This window comes from Furipterus horrens, unplaced genomic scaffold, assembly GCF_987537825.1.
Source record: "Furipterus horrens unplaced genomic scaffold, mFurHor1.1.pri manual_scaffold_3, whole genome shotgun sequence".
Lineage (NCBI taxonomy): Eukaryota > Metazoa > Chordata > Mammalia > Chiroptera > Furipteridae > Furipterus > Furipterus horrens.
Genome location: NW_028327173.1, coordinates 44,462,047 through 44,485,185, shown reverse-complemented (window position 1 = coordinate 44,485,185; position 23,139 = coordinate 44,462,047). Strand labels below are relative to the sequence as shown.

The window sequence follows — 23,139 nt, the reverse complement described above, 5'->3', positions numbered from 1 at the left end:
TTTAACCAGTGTCACCCAATAAATTCAATAAAAAGGAAAAACAAAATAAACAAAAAAGAAACCCCTTTGGTTAAGTTTAACCCCATGCCAATGGGCCTTTGAAAGGTATATATGGTGGGTCAGAGTAGGGGTCTGAGGTCCCACAGGCTACATTCTACCCCTCTACTGTCTGGTTGTCCTCAGCAGTGAAATGGGGTAGCATCAGCTCTTTTCTTTTAGATTCATTGTGCACAACGTTTGGCACTTCGTAAGCTGATCATTCAAGGCTAGTGATTGCACTGAAAATCTTTTGAACTGACTTACAGTGTTCTGGGAGGTGGGAGTGTGAAGTGAAAAATTTAGGATTCCTGAGTGGGGCTAACACCATGACTGGGAAGGAAAAAAGCAAATGGATAAAGACATGACTTAGGAGAGAGAAAAGTTCTCTTTCATCACCCCCACCCTTGCTCCTCCACCTCTTCAATGAGAAAATCCCGCTGGCGAGGCACAGCACCCCAGTGCGTTCCAACTCCGCTACCAGGCTTGGGTAAGTCACTGCCTTGCGTGATGGCTTCTCCACACCTATCAGGTGAGGATATAAATGCCCCACTAACTGCTGTGCCGAAGATGAACTGAGATAAATGTATGTGAAAGCACTTTTGGAAATCTGAAAAGCGCTATACATAGACTAGGAGTTCTCGGGTCTCTTTTCAAAAAGTTTTTCTTCCAAACTCTGTCCAAGGCCTTCTTGAGTTTATCAAAGCTAAGACCCTCCCCTAGGTTTCGTAGGGCTGCCCCTTCCCACACACCAACGCCCGCGCCGCGTCAGGAGTCTTTCCCCCCCTGGCGAAGGCGGGGACTCGGGTGGTATTGGCAGCCGGCGAGGCCCGACGAAGCTTCGGCGGGCTGCGCCTGGCCAGTCCCGCAGCTGCCGCGGTGGGTGTGACCGCAGGGTGTGTGCCCCAGGCCCAGGCCGAACCCGCCGGCGAGAGGGCGCCCGAGGGTGTGCGCGCCCGGGACGCCGAGTGTGCGCCAGCCCCAGGGTGCGTGCCCGAGCGGGGCACAGTGCCCCCGGAGACGGTGTGAACCCCGAAACTGTGTGAACCCCGAAACCGGGCTGTGCGCCAGCCCCTGGCACGGCCGGCCGACTCCTGCCGGACTCCCGCGGCTCGCCAAGGTAAGACGCCCTGTGACCCCAGCCCGCGCAGTGCGCTGGTGGGGCGCGCCAGCACCCAGCCCTGCGCTACCCTGGAACTTGGCTCCGGCCACGCTCCTGTGCCCCTGCCGTCCGTCTCGTCTCCTCCTAGCGCCGCGCGTTGCTGGCCCCCGTGAAGGCAGAGGCTGCGGCAGCCTGGGCCGACCTGAAGTCCCCGCTTAGGGTCCGAGACAGCGCGGGAAAGGGGGCTGCCGAAGGGCGGGAGCGGGTCCCCTTCCGTCCTGGCTGGCTCCGGGCGCCCCCGTGCTGGGTACAGTGGAGGCCAGTGAGGAGTGAGAAGGCCGCGTCGTCCTTGCGGCTAGGGTGGTGTAGCCCCAGCCCAGCGCTTCCGAGCGGAGCGCTGTGGTCCGCGAGGCAGCTTGCGGGACTGGGGCGCCCTGCCGCTGGCTCCCAGGACTACCTGAAATCGAGCTGTTAGTCTCCCCTTTTTCGCAAAAGCCGGCCCCCGATTCCTACCCTGATGGCCCTCGGCCCCTGGCTGAACTTCTCCCGTTAGGCTACGACCTTGGGTGGAGGCAGTCGGGCCCCTCCTGTGCGCTGGCAGCCAACGGCGCTTTCTGCTATCCAGTGTACCCCTTGGTAAGGTGTCCTCCCTCTCTTCTCCGTTTTAAGGTCAAACTTTTGACCCTAAGTACTTTGCCCCTGAAGAGTGACCACTTACTTAGCCTTGGACTTGAAAAGTGACGCCCCATGGCCCCTACACCAGGTTTGAATCCGAGCTTGCCTGGGGCCTCTGCTAGGGCTTCAGAACCAGCGGTGTTAGTTACCAAGAACCCCAGAGTGCTGGAATGGAGGGAGAGGAGAAGACATTTTTCAGGAAAGAGATAAGGAGATCCACCCCCTTTCCAAGGATGCCACCTTGAAAGTTCAAATGACGAAATAGGGTCAGGGGATGGTCACATGCAGCCAGTGACCAGACTGAGGCATGTGATAAAGCATGTTAGGTTAAAAACAATTCCCAAGGACCTGCCTAGGTGGGTAAACCAAATGCGGGTTCCTTAGAGCCTTTCAAGACATGACGCAGGAGAACACAGAGCTACACTTGGTATAGAAGCAGAGTCCAGCCCTTCTGCCTGGTCCAAAACTCCTCACTGGACCATAATGTGAGTTATGGGGAATGTAAAGGGGCAGTGAGAATGAGGGATGGCTGAGGGTCCACACAAGACTTCCCATTTCAATCAACAAATACTTGCTCTGAGCCAGGCATGAGCAAGGTACTGGGACAGAAAAATGAACAAAACTGGCAGAGTCTGGCCTCATGGAGCTTGCAGTCCAGCGGCCAAGACCAACATGAATCAAATCACTCAAATAAATACAGAATTATGAAGTGCTGAATTCTTCGAAAGAAGAGGATCAGGTGCTATGAGAATCTGATAGCTACAGTATTTGCTCAAGAAGGCTAATTGGAGTTAAATAGTTGAAGAGTGTGGAAAGAGCCTTCAAGGCAGAAGGAACAGCACATGAGGGCCCTGAGTTGAGTAGCAGAGTTGATTAATGGAACTCAAAGACTTTTGCAAGTGATAAGCAGGGTTCCAACAAATGAGCATGCCCCTTTCTTCTGCATCCCATCACCTGGCGCAATCAGTACCTTCCTTTCTCAGCCCTTATAATGCGCCATTGGAGTTCCCCTGGCTGGGCTAGAAAGAGGGAGAGACTGACAGTCACCTGGCAGACTCACCCCTCATACACACCAGCACCTTGATCATGCAGCGCATGCCCACGCAGGGTGCCAAGAAGCAGCAGGTCTTCGCATTGTTCCCTGTGGCCAGCAACTGATCAAGGCCTCTCTGCTCAACATGTAGGAAGGTTCATGCTGGGAGTGGTGGCTCATCTTAGACTTTTGAAACTAGAATGAACTCACTGCCTGCAATGTAAAATTCCTTACGTGGCATGTCCTAATCTGGGCCCTGCCTACCTTTCCAGCCTCCTTTCTCTCACTTCATCTCCTCCCTTCTCAATGAGCACTGTTTGTTCTCCTCACAGTTGTACTCCAAGCAGGTCCTGGAACACATACTGCCTTTGCACATGCTGCTTTGTCTGAAATACTCTATGTCTACTTGTTCATCCAGTGAATGCACACTCGGTTTTCAACTTCAACAATAAACTTAAGGTTTCCTTACCCCACCCCCACCCCAGACAAGGCCTTTTCTGACCAAGGTCAAATGCTCCATTTCTTTGTTTTCAGAGCTCCCTGGACATGCTTGTGTCTGTGAGCATCAACTGTACTGTGCATCTTAAAAGCAGGTCTCACCCTGGCTGGTGTGGCTCAGTGGACTGAGTGTTGGCTTGCGAACCAAAGGGTCGCTGTTTCAATTCCCAGTCAGAACACATGTCTGGGCTGTGGGCCAGGTCCCTAGTTGGGGGCATGTGAGAGGCAACCGCACACTGATGTTTCTCTCCCTCTCTTTCTCCCTCCCTTCTCCTCTCTCTAAAAATAAATAAATAAAATCTTTAAAAGCAGGTGTCTCTTGTCATACATACTGTGTCCCAAGTACCTAGCACAGAAAAGGACACATGGAAGGTACTCAATAAATGCTTGTTGGATGAAAACCAGCTAGTCTAGTATTTCTTAACATGTTTTAGTAGGGAGAGTGTTAAATATATCTTGGAGATTTTGTGGAAAATGAGGGATACTCTTCTTCAAGTGTATATAACCTAAAATATCTTGCATGCAATGTCACATGACTCACAGCCCTTCCCTCCCCATTGACCCCATTTCCTGAACTTCGGATTTTAATTTTACAGGAAACAGAGGCCAATGAGGTACAATGACTGCCCAAACATCTGCAGCTGGTTAAGAGCGTGGACTCCCCCCACCCCCCACCCCCCCACACACCACCCTGAGCTCCTGACTCGCAGTCCAGGGCTCCTTCCAGCTCTCTCTGCTTCTTTTAGCCAAGTAGCTTCCCTTCGTCCCTGGCACCTTGCGAATGCCATTGCATGTGGCTGGAAGATGGATATCTTGGTTTTGCTTCAGTTCAGTAGCAGCCTAAGGTGTGACAGAGGAAAAAAATCTTATTATGGGCAGAGTTGACAATTAGGAAGACAGATGGGTCATCTCCCTGGCCTGTTTGCTGCCCTTTGCCTGCAAAGCTATTACACATCTGTTTTAGCTAGAGGAGGGTCACGTGTGCTTCACAGGTATCTTCTGGGCCCTGGATTGAGCCATGTGGGCCAGATTTGGAAATGCTCTGGTTGGGACCGTTGAGATCAGGCACCCAGCTCTTGGTCTTGTCAAAAGCATTTTCCACATAGAGCAGGCTTAGGGGAATGAATGGAGAGATTGGGGTTCTTGCCTGCAGACCTGGCCTCCCTCCTGCTTTCTGCAACAAGACACCTACTCAGGCTACTGGGCCAAGCAGCGCCTTATCTGCAGATCAGGATCTAGTAATTCACTCATTCATCAAAACTATGTTGAGTCTCTGCTCTGTACCAGGTACGGTGCTGATCCTAGTTTATAGAGAAGGGTCATGAAGTGTGAGCCAGTGCTATGTGGTTCTGCTGTGTGTGGGAAGGAGAGAGGGTGCAGATTTTACTTCTAATTCAACCCATCCCTTGGGAGGTGTGGTAGGGAGGATGGTTAGGGCTTCTGAATGCTGAGAATGTATTCACTTTTGAAACTCTGATCTCATGCAAGTTATGTCATCTCTGGGGATGGGTGGGGGAACCGAATTTTCCTATTTCTGCGCAGTTGTGCGGACACAGTTATCATGTTTCAGATGGCAGATCCACTCACTTCTGTATGCGAAACAGGAGCAATACAGTATAATAAAGGGTACCCATGTATCAAGCCCTGGCACATTTAATCCTCAGAATAATCCTAGTTACAATTGTAATCCCCGATGTATAGATGAGGAAAGTGAGGCTCCAAGAGGTTCAGTGACTTGCCCAGCGTTATGGAGCTAATACGTGATAACATTAAGATTCACTGAGCTCTCAGTCCCTGGAGATCAGACCACTTTGTGCTATTTTATAGTAGAGTATGTGGAAAGAGGCACGGACTGGGAAGCCAGAGTGTCCAGGAATTGGAGCCTAAATTTGTTGCTACCTAGCTGTGTGATTCACAGCTGGACCCCTAACCTCTCTGTGCCTCAGAATGCTAATCTCCCAGACCCAGAGTTTGGACAAAGAGGCTTCTAATAGAGGTCATTCTCTTAACAGTTTCCAGACTATGTGGATAATATTTCAAAGTAGGATTAAAGGAAAGAAGAAGGGCCCTTAGGCTAAAAGTAGGCCTGCAGCAGTTTCCAGGATAAAATAAATGCTGCCCCAAGATTTCAAATAGATGGTTAATATGATATGCAGGCATTTATAGATTGGTGGTGTCTGAAGAAGCAGGCTGACTGTTCCTTCTCCAAGGGAAAGAAGTCTGTTTTCAAAAGAACTCCTCACTGTCTCGCTGGGGCCTTAGGGCCTGGAGCCTGCCCCTCACGTAGCTTTCCGGAGACACAGGCGTTTTGGGAGAGAACAGAAATCCCAATTCTCATCCCCCTCCCGCTTTGTTCCCCAAAAGTAAATAAAACTTATTGACTGGATGAATATATTTTTTTAATGTGGCTGTGGATTTTACCCCTTTGTGTGGAAGGACCCTTTGTGTCTGCAGTTTCCTTTGGTATGTCTAGTTTGTGGCTCTGGCGTCAATTGACAAGTGTGGAGAAATATGGCATTGGGGAGAATTGGCTCCATGCAAAGATAAAAGAGCAGAATTCAGTGCTGATTTCCCTCCACAGCCTGGTTTCTGCCCAGAAGCCAGAGATGCTGACTCTCAGTGAAATTGATTTTGATTTTCATAGCAGGACACCAGGCAGCAGGGCTGAGTGCTTCCAGGTGCTGTGCTCATCGGCTGTTGCGTATGGCTCCCCACTCCCTTCCCGCTTGGAAAGTATAGCCACCCTCCTCTTGGGGAAGGGTTTGAACGACCAGACCTGTCAAGTTGGGTGGTGACTGAGTATATCCTAGTATGGTCACATTTATTAGGTTCGATACTGAGGATGTGTGTGTGGCGGGGCTGGGGATGGGACATTTTATCAGTAATGTTTAAGTTTTTTAAGAGATGGTTCTCTGGTATCATTTATGTCAGCGGTTCTCAACCTGTGGGTTGCGACCCCTTTGGGGGTCAAACGACCCTTTCACAGGGGTTGCCTAAGACCATCAGAAAACACATATATAATTTACATATTATTTTTGTGATTAATCACTATGCTTTAATTATGTTCAATTTGTAACAATGAAAATACATCCTGCATATCAAATATTTACATTACAATTCATAACAGTAGCAAAATTACAGTTATGAATAGCAACAAAAATAATTTTATGGTTGGGGGTCACCTCAACATGAGGAACTGTATTAAAGGGTCGCGGCATTAGGAAGGTTGAGAACCACTGATTTATGTGATTTTAAATAAATAAATAAATAAGAAAGGCCATCCTCCTTCTGATCTTCAAAATAAAAAGGAAGAGAAGAGAGGGCAAAAATCTTCACTATCTTTACTAGCCCTGTGAGCCTAAGCAAATGAGTCACCTTTTTTTTTAAATTTTACTTATTACTTTTGCACCAACCTGATATTTTTAGAGAGAGGGGAAGGGATGTGGCCCATGACCCATGCCCTGACCAGGAGTAGAACTTGCAACCTTCAGTTCCCAGGCTGGCACTCAATCCACTGAACCGCACTAGCCAGCTGTGACAGACTCAACTTTTCAGCTTCCTCATCTATGAAGTGCTATTGATAATATGGACTTAGGACTCTTCTGATACAACAGAGGATCCCTTAAGCTGCTTCTAGTGAAGGGGGTGAAGAGCCATCAAATGCAGCATTGCTATCTCAGCACAGGCCTGGAGGGAGGCCAGGCACCCTTGAGGCGGGATGGAGAGGGTTTTGAGTTCAAGGCTACTCCACGAGTGCAGCAGTCACTGATCTTCCCTTTGGATGCCATCGGCTCTGCTCAGCACTGCTCACCCCATCCCCCTTAGCACACTGAAACAGAACCTACCAACTGTTCAGTTATGCGGGGCTTGACTGCCCCTCGACAAAAGCATAACTCTCAGTATCAGAGTTTGGTAAAAAGGAAAGGGATTGTTTATTTAAAGGTTGGACAGATTTAGATTAATGGCGGATTTCTGCTCTTAAGTCTCACTCCCTTTAAAACACCCCAAAACACATAGTCCTGTCTCCCTCTGCCAAACCAGGCTAGTTTCAGAACAGAAAAGTCAGAGGTACCATTTCTCTCTAGGAAAATAGAAGTCTGTGGCTTTGTATTTCCCAGACACAGTTCAGCTTTACCAGCAGCTCCTGTTCATCTGTGCCCGGTTGGGTAAGTTTCCGCCCGTGTCGTGGTGTTTTTCAGCTTTTTAATTCAGAGCCATGTGGCACCTTCTTACACACCCAACCTTATGGCTGGCTGGTGGGATGCTTCTGCTCTCTTTCAAACCATGTGGCTCTCTCCTCCTTAATGGCTGCCACCTTATTTTTAAATCCCTGACCGCGGCCTGTGGCATAGTGGGTATGGTGACCAGTTGTGGCCGCTTGTAGAATTTTGCGCAGGCCCCGTAAGCTTTTCATCACCATTCTATGATCAAGGAGCCTCCCACCTCCTTGGCACGTGGAATGGCCATAGCCATTTACGTATTAAGAAACTAGGTAGTTTTTAGGAAAATGGCTGTGGTCCACTGAGTCACATCCCTCAAATTTTGGGGCTTCTGGCCACTCTCTTATAATACTATCACACTAATCTCTCCTTTGCTGCTAGTTCAAGTTCCAGAGAGGCTCCTGTTGTCTGAGCTTGGCTCTCTAGAAGCTGAGGCTTTCTTCCCAGGCCATGTCTTGGCCAGTCTCCAGTCACCCTGGGCATAGGATACTGCTGAGGCACGAGTCCTTGCTGGGCCAATGAGATGGGAGGGGAGGACAGAGCACGGTCTTATGTATAGAACTTGACCTTCTGGATCAGGACAGGATGTGGGTGGAGATGCCTTGTAAAGGAAATGAAGGTAAGCTGGAACTCAGGAATATGCTCAACACAAGTATTTACCAAGTTGTAAAGGATTCTTAACTTGGCATTAACAGCCCATGTGTAGAATTCAGAGGAACCTGTGAACTTGGGTGGTGAAAAAAAAATAACATCTTTATTTAGCATTTTCTTCAGTTATGAATGTAGGCAACAAATCTACTGGTAATAATGTCACAGGTATTTTCAGTACTTATGACATTATTACCAGTAGAAATCACAGATATTTTCATATCACATTTCAGCTGCTGCAGACATCTTGAACTTTGATTTATGCCCATCGCAACTTTGAGATTAAAGCAGTTATTATACCTGCTACTAGAGCTTGTTATTTAATGTGTTAATAAAGAAAATATATTACGATATTACACACTCATTTAAAAAATTTTTAATAATGATATTTCAGTGTAATTGGTTTCCTTTGTAGTCAGCCATGCATTTTATTTTATATATTTTAAGGTATTCTGAGAAAGAGTCCATAGGCTTTAGCGGTCTGCTAAAAGGGTGTCCATGGCACAAAAGGAGTAAAGACCCCCTGGCAGGAAGCGAGTGAGCTTTAGTTCCCAATTTCCTACCCTCCCTCGTCCTGATCTTTCATGTGTCTGTCTCTGTCTAATTAGTACAAGACATTCTTGAGTAGTTGTAAATTCCATTTAATAGTCTGGCAAATTTGTAAGAACACATAATTTGTGGTTTGGGGAGAAGGTTTTGATGTATATCCAGAGGTTAATTCACAAATTGCAGACACATATGGGCAACTGGTTAGGTAATTCCTATCAGCCCACACATTCACCAGGCCCTGCGCTGATGGCTTGGCCGACCCCATACAAACCAGTCCCTTGAAACAACCACCGAGTGGACGATTTTACTCCTAAGGGGCTAAGGAGTTTGTGTATGCTAGCTGATGAAATTACTTGATCAAATGCAAGCTAGAATCCTAGGAAGGAGGGGAGGCCTGGGAGGAGTAACTTTGAAGTGGGTTCCGAAATGGAGGGAATGTGAAGGAGGGAAGGAGGCAGGCAGAAAGAGGAAGGGAGTCTGTGAGGATGTGGGAGACTGGCCAGATGTTGATTTTGAGGAGGAAGCCTGGAGAGGAGAAAGCCCACTGGAGCAACATTAGGTGAATAGGTTTTTTTTTTACTACCTTTTATTGAATGCTTAACATGTACCAGACACTGTGCCAAGTCCTTGAAATACAGCAGTAATTTAATGTTTACCAACTACTCAATGCGATATGACTTATTTCTCCCATTGTAATGGTGAGTAAAGTGAGGCTCTAAGCTTAATCCCACGGCTCTAGGTCACAAAAATATGAAGTGGTGGAGCCAGGAGCTCAGCTCAGTACTAGCCGATTCCAGAATCTTATGCCCCTAAAAACTACAGGCAACCACAGAAGAGTCTGTTTGGAAAAACTGTGGCTGCCATTTTGTTTTGATAAGGAAGTGCTTGCTGTCCACCGTAGTGTGTTCCCCATCCTTCCCTCCAGCCTTTTGCCTGTGCTCACAGGCACCTGTGCTGTGGGTGTGAGGAGAGGTTAAAAACTAAGAGCCAAAGCTGTGGGCCAGACAGAACTGGGTTCTAACTCTGGCCCTGCCGCCTGGCTGTCACCCTGCCAAGCCTTGGTTTGCATATCAGGGACATGGAAATAACAGTTCCTCCTCCTGAAATTTCAGTATTCTCTTACAAGTGCTTCCATCCATTTTGGATAGTCTTTCCATTTGAGTGCCTCCACTCTCCTAGTCCGCAGGGAGGTTCTCCCCAACTTCTGCATGTGTGAGCTCCCCTTGGAGGCTCCCCTGGCCCCTCCGACCTGGCCCATGCGTGGCAGGCATCACTCCTCACAGTAGAGAATTCCTGAGTGCAGTGGGGAATTCTGAGCGGTACCTGTGCAGCTGTCCCCTCTCCCCATCGCGGTGCTCGTGTCACATGTGGCGTCCTCTTTGTGATAACTGTATGTGAAGGCGTCTTTCAGTCCCTAGTTCAGGACTCCATGGCTCATTCGTGGCACCTGTTCTGAGTTCCTTCACCTCCGGTGTGTCTCTAGGAAACCTTACCAGCTACCTAGACCATCCCTCTTGTCCTACAGTTGAGGACACTGAGGACCAATGAGGGAGGTGGCACAGCCTGGGTGGCTTGGGGAGTGAGTGACTGAGCTAGAATGAGAGCCCAGGGCTCCCGCTCCAGCACACTGCCCAGCCGATGCTAACGCCTCGTGTCTCTCCCACACTATTAAGCTTAGGGACTCTCACGGAGCACCTGAAAACACATTCTTCCGCCTTGCTACTTGCCCCTCTTACGCCTGCCTCCTGGCTGGCCTCCCCTGAGCTAATCTCTCGTTCTACCCCCATGCCCTGCGCTTTGCCAGCTGCTGAAAGGAGCCCTGTGTTAGCCAGGTCCGTGGGTGGCTGCCTGCAGGGGGTGCCTGCCTGGTGCTGCCAAAAGGCTCTTGCCCTCAGAATTCTGCCCACTGTCACAGCTGAGGCCTGAAATTCCCTGCATTAGAGTCATTCCTTCAGATCCCTTTGTCTTCTTCGGAGAGCTATTGTTAAAACGCAAAGATGTTGTCCTGGAGGGGAACCTGTTAAACCACTACTGTGGACTCCAGGAAGAGTGGAACTTCGAACTTTAATAAGTCCCTCAGTTTCTTATCTGTAAAATGAGGATTCTAAGAGATTGCATTATAAGGTCGCCTCAAGGATGAAATAAGATAGTACACAAAAAGCACTTTACATAATAAGTAGTCAATAAAATTAGTTATTTTTTTGTCTTTCTCTAAGGCAGTTGGATTATTTGGTCAGTTCTTTCACCGAAGTCCTAGGTTGTTTTTTCTTTAATTCTTTTTAAGTGAAGTCCTGGTTTTTAGTAGGGTTTCTTGTGTGTGTTTTGTTTATTTTAGTAATGTGGTCTTCTTTTAAGATTTATTTCCCTTCTAATTTAAAATGGGTTTGAACTTCATTTCTTGCCTTTAAAATAGGGTAAAAGATCCTACCTTACTGGTTTGTTGAGGATTTATGAACTGAAGTGCCTGAGGCCACTAAGCCTGCCCAAGGCTCTCAGTGAAAGCCTAGTATTCTGAGTTACCCCAGATGTGGTATTGAAAGCTCCTGGGAACTTGGGGGGAGATTCTGGGGGGGCAATGGGGATGCAATGGAGGAAAAAGAGCGGGAAGAAAGGGGAAGTGAGGAGGAGCCTGTCCCTCTGCCCCAGCTGCTTGGATGTGGAGTCGGGGTGGGAGGGGACCTGGGAATCCTGCCTGGCTCTGGGAGCGGGTGGACCCTGTGACCTTTTCCCAGATCTTCTGCCTTGTAGGCAAGTCCATGGAGGTTCTGAATTCCCTGGAGAAATGGTATCTTTGGCCTCCCTCCCTGGCTTGACTTGGAGTGCTGATGGGGAGCCCAGAGTTTTCCTTACCTCTGGTCTCACAGTGGGTGTCGTGGGTAATGTAAACTGCTCCCTGGAGAGGGCCTTTGGGCTGTTTAGAACATCAACCGACACTAGATGCTCTGCAGTTTCTCCTGAGACCAGGGTGGTTCTTTCTGTTCTGGACCAGGGAGAGGCTCCAGGAGCGGAAGTAGCCTGGCCCAGCCTCCTGGCCTGTGAATGAGGAGGGGGTGGTGGGGTGGGGGCCATATCACAGGGTTTTCTAGTGACCTGCAGAGCAGAGTGCCTCCCAGGGTTCTCTGAAAGAGGATACCCCCACCTCCAACCCCCCACACACACCGTGTCTGCCCTGGGCAGTGAGAATTGTCTCCGTAGCACGAGGCCTGCTGTGAGCTTTTCCAGTTCACTGCCAGCTTTCTGGGGAAAGCTCATCCTCACCACCATCCATCATAACTGAAGTTATCCTTTCAAAGCACAGCCTGAGTGATGCAAAAATCCCTTTCCCCAGAGCCAGAGACCAGGAGAAGAGAGTGGAGGTGAATGCTGGTTCCTGGGTCCCCAAAGCCAAGCAGTGTTTGGCCACCTGCCTGCCCCACCCTGGGGAGGGGGTGGGTAGCAGCTGGAGCTTTCCAATTACCTGCTTTTGGGCTGGAGCACAAAGGAGCCAGCACCAATTCTGGCCCCAGACCAGAGCTGGGAGCCATGAGGTTCATTGCATCTCACATTTGTTGATTACCTGTGAGCTGTTACTCTCCTTTCTTCCCTCCTTTCTTCCCTTTCCTTTCTCCTTTTGTCATTTCCTGCCGCCCTTCCTTCCTGCCATATAGTAAATACTGACTGATCACTTACTCTGGTCCAGGTACTGTTCTAGGCAAAGGGCATACAGTCCAACAGAGGAGACAAAGACTCAGCTAGTAAGACAGTTCGATGAATTCTCTGGCAGATGTTCTTACACAATGCTGTGATGGGAGGGGAATCAGTCCTGATTGGTGTGTGGAGGAGGGGAAGATGCTGGTAGGGAAAGCTGACTTGTGGATTGAGTAGTAGTTACCAGATGGAGACCAAACAAAGAAGATTCTGGGTATCGGGAGAAGAGAGCCTAGAAGACATGCAAAGCTATAGTATCTACAAAAAGCTCAAGTTGGTCACTTATTCACTGAGTTTTGGTTTTCTGTTCTGTAAAATGAAGATAATAGTACCAAAGTCATAGCTGGCACACACAAAAATCCTTCCTTCCTTTTTTTGCAATTAATGATCTTTCGGAAAGATTTAAAAACACGCAGGAACAATGGCAATGAGAGGAATTATATGAGAAGTGCATGGTGGGGTCGTTGCTTTTTGAAGAGAGCCTTGGAGCATGGGCAATATTAATTGAGATTACTATTTAGAATTAGAACGAATTGGTGCAATTTAAGCAGATTGTTGAAGGATGGGAATGGCTCTGGGAGAGAAGACAAAGAAGGCATCTTAAAGGGTTATTAAGGTGTAAGCAAGAGCACAGGCATTCAGACACAGGAAGAGGGGTGGGTCGCATGTGTGAGGGGCAGAGGAATTGGGAGTGAGGATAGAAAAGGGGACAGAGACCACGTCAAGGCCTAACTGGTGGGCACCTGGGCAGCATTTGGTTTGCACATGGGTTTTGTTTGACTTACATAGTGTTGTTGGTTTGATTTTTTAAGAAAGCACTAAGTCAACATTTAAAAATCAGATTTTACATAAATCCACATTCCTGGCTTCTTTTGAAAGAAAAAAAAAAATCAGATCTGGCAACGCTAGCCTTGCATGAATCTTACATGGCCACCCCTGGCCGGAAGGTGCGTGGGGCATATTTAGGTGATCTCTGCGGTCTGTAGCCCTAGTCGCAGATTGCACCTCCCCATGGCCAGGCAGCTTGCCTGAAATCCCCACCATTCAAATCACTCTCAATTTACCTTGGTTCAAAAATCCCCTAATAAAATGCTGATGCATTACAGGGGAGGAAAAAGAAAGTTTTAGACCACTAGCATTGGAATTCCTTCATCACATTGGGGATGAATTCTACTCCTCAGAAAATCTTAATTGTGGAGAAGCAGTGAGGTGGGGCGATGCTTGATGTGTGGCGGCTTGGGAAGGAAACCAGGAAGTGAAGGGTGGGAGCTGATGCCCAGAAAGGGGGCGATGTTGGGGTCCTGCAGTGAGTCATGTCCCCCCCGCCCCCTACCTTGCTCCTCTCAGCTGCGGCATCTAGTGTCTTTGCTGGGGAAGGACACCGAAACACCCGTCTTTGGCACATGTATATTGCATTGGAAGATGTTTACTACTTTACTTTATTAACCGGGTAAGCTTAAAAATTGGACTCTCGGAAGACAAAGTGAAATTTGTGGGCTTTTTAATTGGTAAGGAAACTAAAGAAAAAGAGAAAATTTTCCATTTTTGAATACTTTTTAAATAGCATGTATGTGGTCTTTACCATTTGAAAGGCTCAATAAGCCCTATGGGAACAGTTTATTAAAAATCTATTTTTAAAAGTTATACCAGTTAGTAGCAAGTGTTTAAAATAATATAAAAACATCTGAAGGCAAAAACTGCAAACTGTCAAGAATTGGTGGTTGGGCATGTGCAGCATTCAGAGTGTATTATTCTAGACTTGGTGCTATACCTATATGAGATATAACTATATCCTTATATACAGCTAGATATGTATCTATATATATATATCTGGATAGAAACTTTTAAAATAAAAATAAGGTTTTACACAGGTTTTGCTCTGTTTTTTTCCTAATGCTCTACTTGAACGTACTAGGTTATTACATCACCTCTAGGCCTAGGTAAAGAGAGTCTGCAATGGAAAACACTGCGGGATAGAAAGAGTAGTTGTGAATCCCCGTCGTGCCCCCTCGAGCCTCCGTTCTCTCTCTATAAAATGCAGATAATAATTCCTTCTTTCAAAGGTTAGAATGAGGGTTAAATAAAATGCAGATGTGCTCCGCACAGCTTGTTGGGTATTGGGTGATCAGAGCCCATTGCACCATTGGGACAAAGCAGACCTTGCTTACAGCTTCCATTCTTTGAATTCCTCATTCTCCACCCTTGCCCATGTTGAGGGAGGAATGGAGGTGGGGTGTCGGGTGTGGGGAGTGAAGCAGAGATGACTTAGAACTTTTCACAGTGGAACTGAAGATCCTCTTTTCGGTGCCGAGTAAGGTTAAAATTGTAAGCAGTTCATTAATAGATGCATTCAGTTTTGTTTGGGACATTTTCTCTGGACTCACTTTTATTTACTCAGCTGCAGAAAAATTCCTGAAGCCAGGTATGTGGATAGGAAGCTATGTCTGATAGGAAGGCTCTGACCTGTGTCTGCCCTTCAGCGGGGCGGCCTCTCGCCTGTGGGGAAAGTCAGCTCCTCTTAGTAGAAGGGAGGTTCATGCCCTGTCTTTGCAAGTGACATCACCTCCCTGCTTCCTACTTTCCCTTTTTCATTTCATTTCCTTTTCTGGCTCTAGATTACAACATTTCTGTTTCATTTTAAACAAAGACCTCTTACTCTGTGTTATCTCATTAAACCTTCCAACAAGTCCATAGATTTTGATATTATTATGTGACAGATGAAGCAGCTGAGGCCCAGAGAAGTGGTGATGTGACTCAAACTCACACAGCAAGAGTTAGACAAGTCTGGATTTCCTGGCTTCGAGCCATGATAGTCAGGGTATATCATATTCCTTCCTTTTCTAACTGTTGGCAGAAAGCTCCTGAAATGGGTGCTGTGGGAGGGGGCCCTTGTTCTGGCCAGTTGGGAATTACTTTTTAGAATGTGTGAGATTGTTGGGCTTAGTGTCTGGGAGAGTCTTGGGGGAGCAGATGAAGGGAAGGGGTTTGGAGGTCACCTCAGGGTCAGTGGAAGGGGCAGACAGGAGCGGGAGACGTTGAATGGCCTGGTGCAGAGCGGCCCTTGTGTTCCCAAAGCCATTCACATGCCCTTGGCCTGTTGCTACCTTACGAAGAAGGTGGAAACCATGTATCTTGAACTCTCACTTCTGCATCACCATTTCTCTCCACATGTGCTCTCCTCTCCCTTGTCAGAACTAAGCCTTAAAAACCTTCCCTTCCCACCTCCAAAAACACTCTCCTTCAAATTGGCCATGGACTGTGGAGCCCGAGCTTCTGGCCTCAAGTATCAGTTCTGATTACTGCTAACTTGAGTAAGATATTTCACCTCTCTCTGCCTAGTTTCTTAACTGCAAATGTGACTCATCAAATCACCTAAGGTGAAGACTAAATTCACTTTTGTTGCATGTCTCAGCACTGTGCCTGGAGTCAATGTCGGCTCTCCTGCCACCTTTTCTTTCTTGCATCTCAGGCCATTCCTTTTTCCTGGCTTCTTCCCCTTGGCCTGCAGACTTGCTCACCTTTCCCCTCCCTGGAGTGGCTGCCCATTTCTCTCCTGAATTGACTGCAGTAGCAAAGCGTAGCCTCACCTGCTGCTTCTCCCATCTTGTCGACCCTTGGCAGCATCCCCCTGTGCTATGGAAGCTGAGCTTGGCCTCACCAGTTTTACCAAGACCTGCCCCCTTTGGATTTCTGGGTTTGTAAGCCACCCTGGTTCTTCTTCCACATCTGGTCCCCACATGTGACTTTCTTCAGGAGATTTCCTCACACACCTCCTCTGCTCGCTCTTGTTCCTCACCACCTCCATCCCTGCAATGCTTGTGCTGATACGGTTGACTCTGGAATCTACACCACCAATCTTCAGGTTTCTCCCTTATCCCAGGCCCACCCTGTCAGCTGTCTGCTGGGCCACTGTCACCCGTTCTGTGGGTGGACCCTAGTCAGGCATGCCCAAGGGCAAACTCTCCATCTCCCTTCTCCCAACTCTCTTCTCTCGTTTTTCTAACTCAGCTGGTGTCCCCACCACTCTGTAGTGACCCAGGTTTGAAATCCTGGAGTTTTCGACAACTTCTCCTCCCCGACCCAGTGCCTGAACCAAAGTAAGTGTTCAGGAACCAACGGGTCCGTTGGCTGGCAAATCCTGGTGTTTTCTTTCTTCCTTTCTCCCAAGTTCATCACTTTTTAATTTCCACTGCAGCCTCCAGGATAAACATTTGATATTCTTCATCCCTATTAATCTGTACAACCCTTGAAGAGGAAATCATGTTTCTCCTGTTTGAGCTTATGTGAACCCTGGGGCCAGGGCAGTTTAGGGAACTTGCTTAAGACACAAATTCAGGCCTGCCTTCCTCCAAAGCCCACACTCTTCGTGTTTATGGTGTGCTTCCTCCAGCAGTTCTAGAACCAGGCTATGCTCTTCTTGGAGTTGAATAAGGATTGGAAGCTGAATACCATGCTTGTACAGGCACATATTCTTCTGCACTTATATTGTTGTGTGTTGTTCTGCTTACACTGCTATTATCTGGGCTCATGGCTGGATGCCTTGACCCTTGGTGTGAGCACTTGAAAGTCTTAACTGAGCCCAGGTCCCTGCTGTGAAATGCCAGAGGCAAGAGGGAGGAATGTGGACCCATCCTTGGTGGGGCATATACTTCTTTTTTCTCTGGGTCTCAGTCTCCGCATCTGTAAAATGAGCAAGTTGGATCAGTTAATGGCAAGAGCCTGTATACTCCATGAATGTGTTTCATGGTTCTGTTTACCTGGGACCTTCTGTGTGCTTAACACATGATAGATGCTGCTGGGCAATATGGAGAGAGCCCAAGGAGCATTGCCCCTGGCTTCAAGGAGCTGGCAAAATTATTCCGGAAGACAAAGCCAACATTCAGGAAACTGCCAATAGTATAAGACATTATGTAATTATGCTTGTAATTTCAGACTATATACATTTGTGATGGTTCAATAAAGGAGAAGAAAAGCTGCTGTTCTCTTAAAAGAAATAAAAAAAAAAGACATAAAAGGAGCAGTTAGGGAAAGCATTAGGTCTGGCCAGACTTCTCATCAGACTTGCTACTCTCTCTTCCCTCTCAAAATCATTTGTTCATTCCTTAAATATTTATGCTCTGCTAATGGGCCAGACTCTGGGAATGCACCCCTCGCTGCAGCTGGAGTTGAATCCAAACCCAACCTTGGTCTTCTTTCTCCTCTGCTGAAGAATCTTTGCTGGTTTCCTACTCTCTACAGAATAAAATGAGCTGACCTCCAGCCCCTGCCTTCCGCAGCTGGGCCGCTGCCCTGTGCTCTGGGCCTGGTTCACTGGTCATTCCTCAAACCCACTGTGCGTGTCTTCACCACTGAGCTGGAGGGCTGCTTTCCTGGTCTGCATGGTCCACTCTTATTCATCCTTCAAAGTCCAGCTCAGATACCATGGCTGTGATGCGCCCGTGGCCCTCCATGATGCCTTCACCCACCTCTATGAAACCTGTGTCCTGAATTAGGTCTCTGCCTCCTGTTTTGGACCATGATTTTCTTAAAGGGTTTTTATTCCAATCTTATTCATCCATGAATTCACAGACCCTAGCCCTGTGCCTGAACAATAATTTCTGATGAATGGCTGATTGAACACCATCTGTAGAGGCCAATTTTTGAGCAGAGAGGCTCCCCTTGCTCCCTTCAAGCTGCTGGGCCGTTGAACTTCATGCCTCGTGGCCTGTGAGGGCAACTGGATGATTTTCTCCAAATGGTAGCAGAGAGATCTAGCCAGAAGGGCCTCACTTTGGCCCTGAAGGGGGCGCTTTCAGAAGCCGTGGCAGCTGAAACCACACACAGCATAGGGCCGTGGTGAAGGAGGCATTTGTGTTTGGCTTGGCAGGCAGGGGCCTTTGTGCTCCCGAGCACAAGTGGGTAAGTATGTCAGGCAGGCTCCGGGGTGCACACGCCCACCACAGGGCTGGACCCCAAATGCCTTCTGCCCTGGGAAGAAAAGGAGGCATTGTGTGGGCTGGCTGCACTCCAAGGGAAATATTCCTGTTGTTCTTCTGTTTTTGAACTGCTTTCTTTTTAAAAAGAACAGTCCAGATGTGAAAATCTCCCTGCCACTTCAACACATCCTGCCCATCAATTCCAAATCAGTTGCTGCCTTCGAAATATTAATGAATCTATGAATCTATCAGTTCTTCATATACATACCTACTGTATATTTAAGGAACATTGCTTTAATTCAGGCAGGGTACAGGGCACTAGGGTAATAGTTCTCATCCCTTTTAGGCTTTATCTCCTGATTAGTGGATGTCCCAATCCTATGGAACCTGGCCCTGCTCCTTCTGTTGAGACGGATGTCCCCCTGCAGCTCAGTATTCCTGCCTCCATGCCATTGTCTGTCCCTGCCTGTCCTCTACCTTTACATCCTGGTCCTGTATCATACCACCTCCCACTACCCTTCCCTCCACTCAGGCTCTATAGACAGGTGTGGCCAGAACCATGCCTCAGCCTGGGTGATTAGAAGCTTAGGCAGGAAGACCTGAATTCAACCCTAGCTTTGCCTTCCACTGTCTTTGTGACTTGGACCAGGTTATTAAACCTCTCTGGGCTTTGGCTTCTTAATCTGCAAGACAGAACAAATAACACCTGACTTTGCACATAGAGCCATTGCGAGGAGGAAATGATAATAGTGTCCTACTTGGCACAGTGCCTATCATACCATACGGCAACTCTCAATAACTATTGATAATAAAATAATGAACAACTATTGAGCACTTACTAGTTTCTTCCTTCTCTGAGAAACAAGGGCAACCACAACTTCTGTTTGAGTGTTTCTCACATGCCAAGTGCTGTGTTAAGTACAGGCATGTTGCCATCTAAAAGTGCATAGTCCTATTTTATACCCTTTCATAGCTGAGGAATCTGGCTCAAAGAGGTAGAGAGATGTGGCCAAGGTCACACAGCTTGCAAGCAGTGGAGCTAGGAATTATGCCGATGTCTGTTGGACTGCTTCCCATCCCTTCCCAACCAGACAGACACCCCGATCCCAGGCCTGGCTTCTTGGTGCTGGGGCCAGTGGCATCAGCATCTCCTGAGAGCCTACTGGAAATACACATCCTCAGCTTCATCCCACACCTACTGAGTCAGCATCTGCATTTTAACAAGACCTTCAGCAGATGTATATGCATAACAGTTTAAGAAGCATTGAACTATAGTTTACAAAGTGTTTTTAAAGTAGGTTAGAGCAGGACTTCTCAAACTTTAATGGGCATAAAAATCACCTGGAGAGCTTGTTAAAACACAGGTTCCTGCCCGAGAAGTTCAGATTTTGTATCCATTGCTGGTTCCATTACAATCTATTGCTTTCACTTCATGAGGTCCTGAGAGTGGGTGTATTGGATAGGAGTGGGATCCAGGCAAACTCTTGGTTCAAGTCTTGCCCCAAGGTGGCCCATGGTTTATATTTGCTGGAGCCATTAGGGGAGAGAGGGACCCAAGTCCAACCCAGATTTGCTAACTGGAGTCATTGGCAGCAGCATCCCTCTGCTTTTGGGGAAAATGCCGCCTCGGCGGGGAGGTACATCTCTCCGTGGATCCTTGGATCAGCCTCTCCAGTCCACCCCCCTCCTCCGCACTCTGCCCTGGTGAACAACATAGAAATGAAATTAATTTGTAACCTGAAACCCTTCTATCTGGCCTGAAAATACATCTTTCTAATGGAAATTTTGACAGAGTGCTAGAGCTGCAAAGAGCATTTTCTCTCAAATTGATATCTGTGTAACTTGACTGCTGCTATCTAGTTAAATAGCAATTAAACGCCTCGAGATTCCTTGGAACTTTCAAAGATTATTTATTTGAAAAGTAATTGTGTTGTATTGATTAAATAATTTTAAGCTAATTAGAAAGTCACTGCATTTCTTAGTCTATTCTTTGGCAAATAAATTTATCTTATTTATAGATCTACTGCATGTCCAGAAAATATTGTTTATATTTTACTAATCATCTGATATTTAATGAGCATGACTAGTGATAGAGTTTAACACTAAATCCTTCTAGCTTGTTCCTTCTCTGTCTCTTTTTTTAAAAGATTTTTAAAAATTTATTTTTAAAGAGGGGGAAGGGAGGGAGAAAGAGAGGGAGAGAAACATCAATATGTGGTTTCCTCTCATGTGCCCCCAACCCGGGACCTGGCCCGCAACCCAGGCATGTGCCCTGACTGGGAATTGAACTGATTACCCTTTGGTTCACAGGCCAGCGTTCAATCCACTGAGCCACACCAGCCAGGACCCTTCTCTTTCTATTTAAATTCCACCGGCAACTTCATAAACAGTTACAGAAGCAGAATCTGAAAGAGAACACTGTGGTTAAGAGCTGGGTCTCTACAGTCAATCTGAATTTCAACCCTGCCATTTACTAGCTTTGTGCCCTGAACCTGTCATCTGTGAAAAGGCTATAATGACACCTGCCTACTATGATCATTGTGAAATTAAGTAAGGTATCATTTGTACAATATTGGATGGTATCTTTCTCATAATTATTATCATTATAACAATATAATTATTTACTATTGTTATTATTCCTCAGTTTTCTAATCTGTAAAATGGGTGTGGTGGGAATAAAAACATAAACACGTGAGTATTCAAAACTTTTTTTCGCCCTGACCAGTGTGGTCAGTTGGTTGGGCATTGTCCCGCAAAGCGAAAGGTCGCTGGTTCATAATGGGTCAGAGCACAGGCATGGGTTCAGGTACTGTTCTCAGTCGGGGCACGTATGAGAAGCAGCCAATCGATGTTTCTCTCTCTCTCACATTGAAGTTTCTCTCCCACTCTTTCTCCCTCCCTTCCCCTCCTTCTAAAAATAAATAAATATTAAAAAACAAGAAGAAACCTATTTTTTTTTTTTCCCTTTTTGGCCTATGGAGCCTTCAAATAATTTCCTTCTAAGACTGTTTCTGGTGTAGTTTGCTTGGCTGTTTCCCTTCTGTTGTGATGCAGACTGGGGTCACCCAGTCATGAGAAAGCACTGGACAAATGGAGCCAATATCGGGATTCCTGGTGATAAGGAAGGAGAGAGACGGGGAGAGGATGGGCGAGGAGATGCCGGAGGTGAGGGAGATGAGTGAGTTGAGAGTTAGGCAGAAGGGATGGTGGGGAGCTGGGCACACTGCTTCTGGAGCATTTGCATTGCTAGAATAGCAGAGATAGGAAAGAAAATATTTCAGACCTTCGTTTTGTGCAAAGAATGCACGTCCCCTTTGATGTTTTCTCTAGAGACTGCAGTGGTGGTTGGATTGCCTCCAGTTCATTTTTTTCCTTCTTATCTGCTGTTTCTTTGAACACAGCACTGAGCTGAGGCTGGGCCACCAGGCAGCCATCTTTACCGCATTCACAGGGGAGTCGTGACAATGCTATCCCAGTGTGGAGTGAGGATGGTACAAGAACTCAGTACAGAGTAGGTCCTTCTATTCCTGTTGTGCATCACACTCCCCTGTTGCCAGAGGATGCGACAAAGGTCACCAACCAGAAAGTGTGTCGTTCTCTGGCTCTCTGACCACAATAACATCATTACTCCATGTTTAAACTGGGGACACCGGCCGCTTTGCTTGTTCTCAAAAAAACCAGCACTTGAGTGTCCTCCATTACCAGACCGCAGAGCAGTGTCCTCAGCATGACGTTTGTAAAGGGGAGCATGGAATCAAGAGTGTAGAACGCAGAATCTAATGTATGGTATGGGCAAGTCGTTGAGCCTCAGTCTCCCCATTAGTAAATGAAGATAATGTCCAAGGTCCTGTTTTATCTTTATCTATGCCCAATATCAGAGAATCAGCAGGACTCATTGAGCCCTTGCCATCTGCAAGATACTGGGCTGGTGCCCTCAAGGATACCCAGAGCATGAAAGAGGTACCTTGACTTGAAAATGCCCCATAATCTGGCTGGAAGAAAAGATCTGAAATATTTATTTATTTATTTATTTATTTTCTTTATTTAGAGCTACCTTAAAAAGGTCGTCTTTGCTATGCTCCAAGTGCCCAATCATTTTCTGACACCTTGAGCTGCTATAGGGTGATACAAACATGGGGTGCAAATTTCAGAAACACATTTTCTTAGTGACTTTATCCACATTAAAACAAAGCAAGACCCAAACCAGAACAGTATATGATATTCCTTTGTTTTGCCAGGTAGATACCCTGGCAACAAACCCTATCTCCTTCAAGGGAAAGATGGAGTTGATAGAAGTTTCTAGAGCCCTTCTTCTCTCACTGCCTCTCTCTTGTTTATCTCTGAGGCTGCCCCCACCCTTCCTCCAGCCACATGCTGCTGAGGCTGAGGGCTTATTGTCCTTGTTTGACCCACATCACTTACATGCCTGCTCCTCTTTAGACTGTGCTTGCTAGAGGGTCAGGTGGGGCCGTGTGAAATGGTAATAAAAGGCCTTTCACCTTGAAAAATCTGGAAGCATCATTGGCTCCACCCAGGTGTCTGGAAATTACTTACCAAGCTCAGTTTGGTTTAACTGACTTTCCTGAATGTGCAGGCCATGCCAAGAAAAACCTTCCTCCCAAACCAAAAGGCAGATGCCGCAGCCCACGCAAGCCCTAAAGTGTCTGCACCTGCAACCTGTGCACTGGAGACAGGCTGATGCCTGTGAAGGCTTCTGCTGGAGTCTGACCAGGGACAAGGAAGCTGGGAGTGGGGGCTGCCCCAAGGGGGTAGGAG

The 23,139-nt window shown here is 47.2% G+C and overlaps 1 protein-coding gene across 1 annotated transcript in view; it reads left to right on the top strand.

Annotated features, from left to right (window-relative positions):
• Window positions 1-883: 883 nt before the first annotated feature.
• Window positions 884-23,139, top strand: part of KANK4 (KN motif and ankyrin repeat domains 4) — a 66,329-nt gene continuing 44,073 nt past the window's right edge. The window contains exon 1 of the mRNA XM_090269551.1: window positions 884-1,156. The gene's annotated coding sequence lies outside the window, so the exon portion shown is untranslated. The remainder of the gene's footprint in view (window positions 1,157-23,139) is intronic.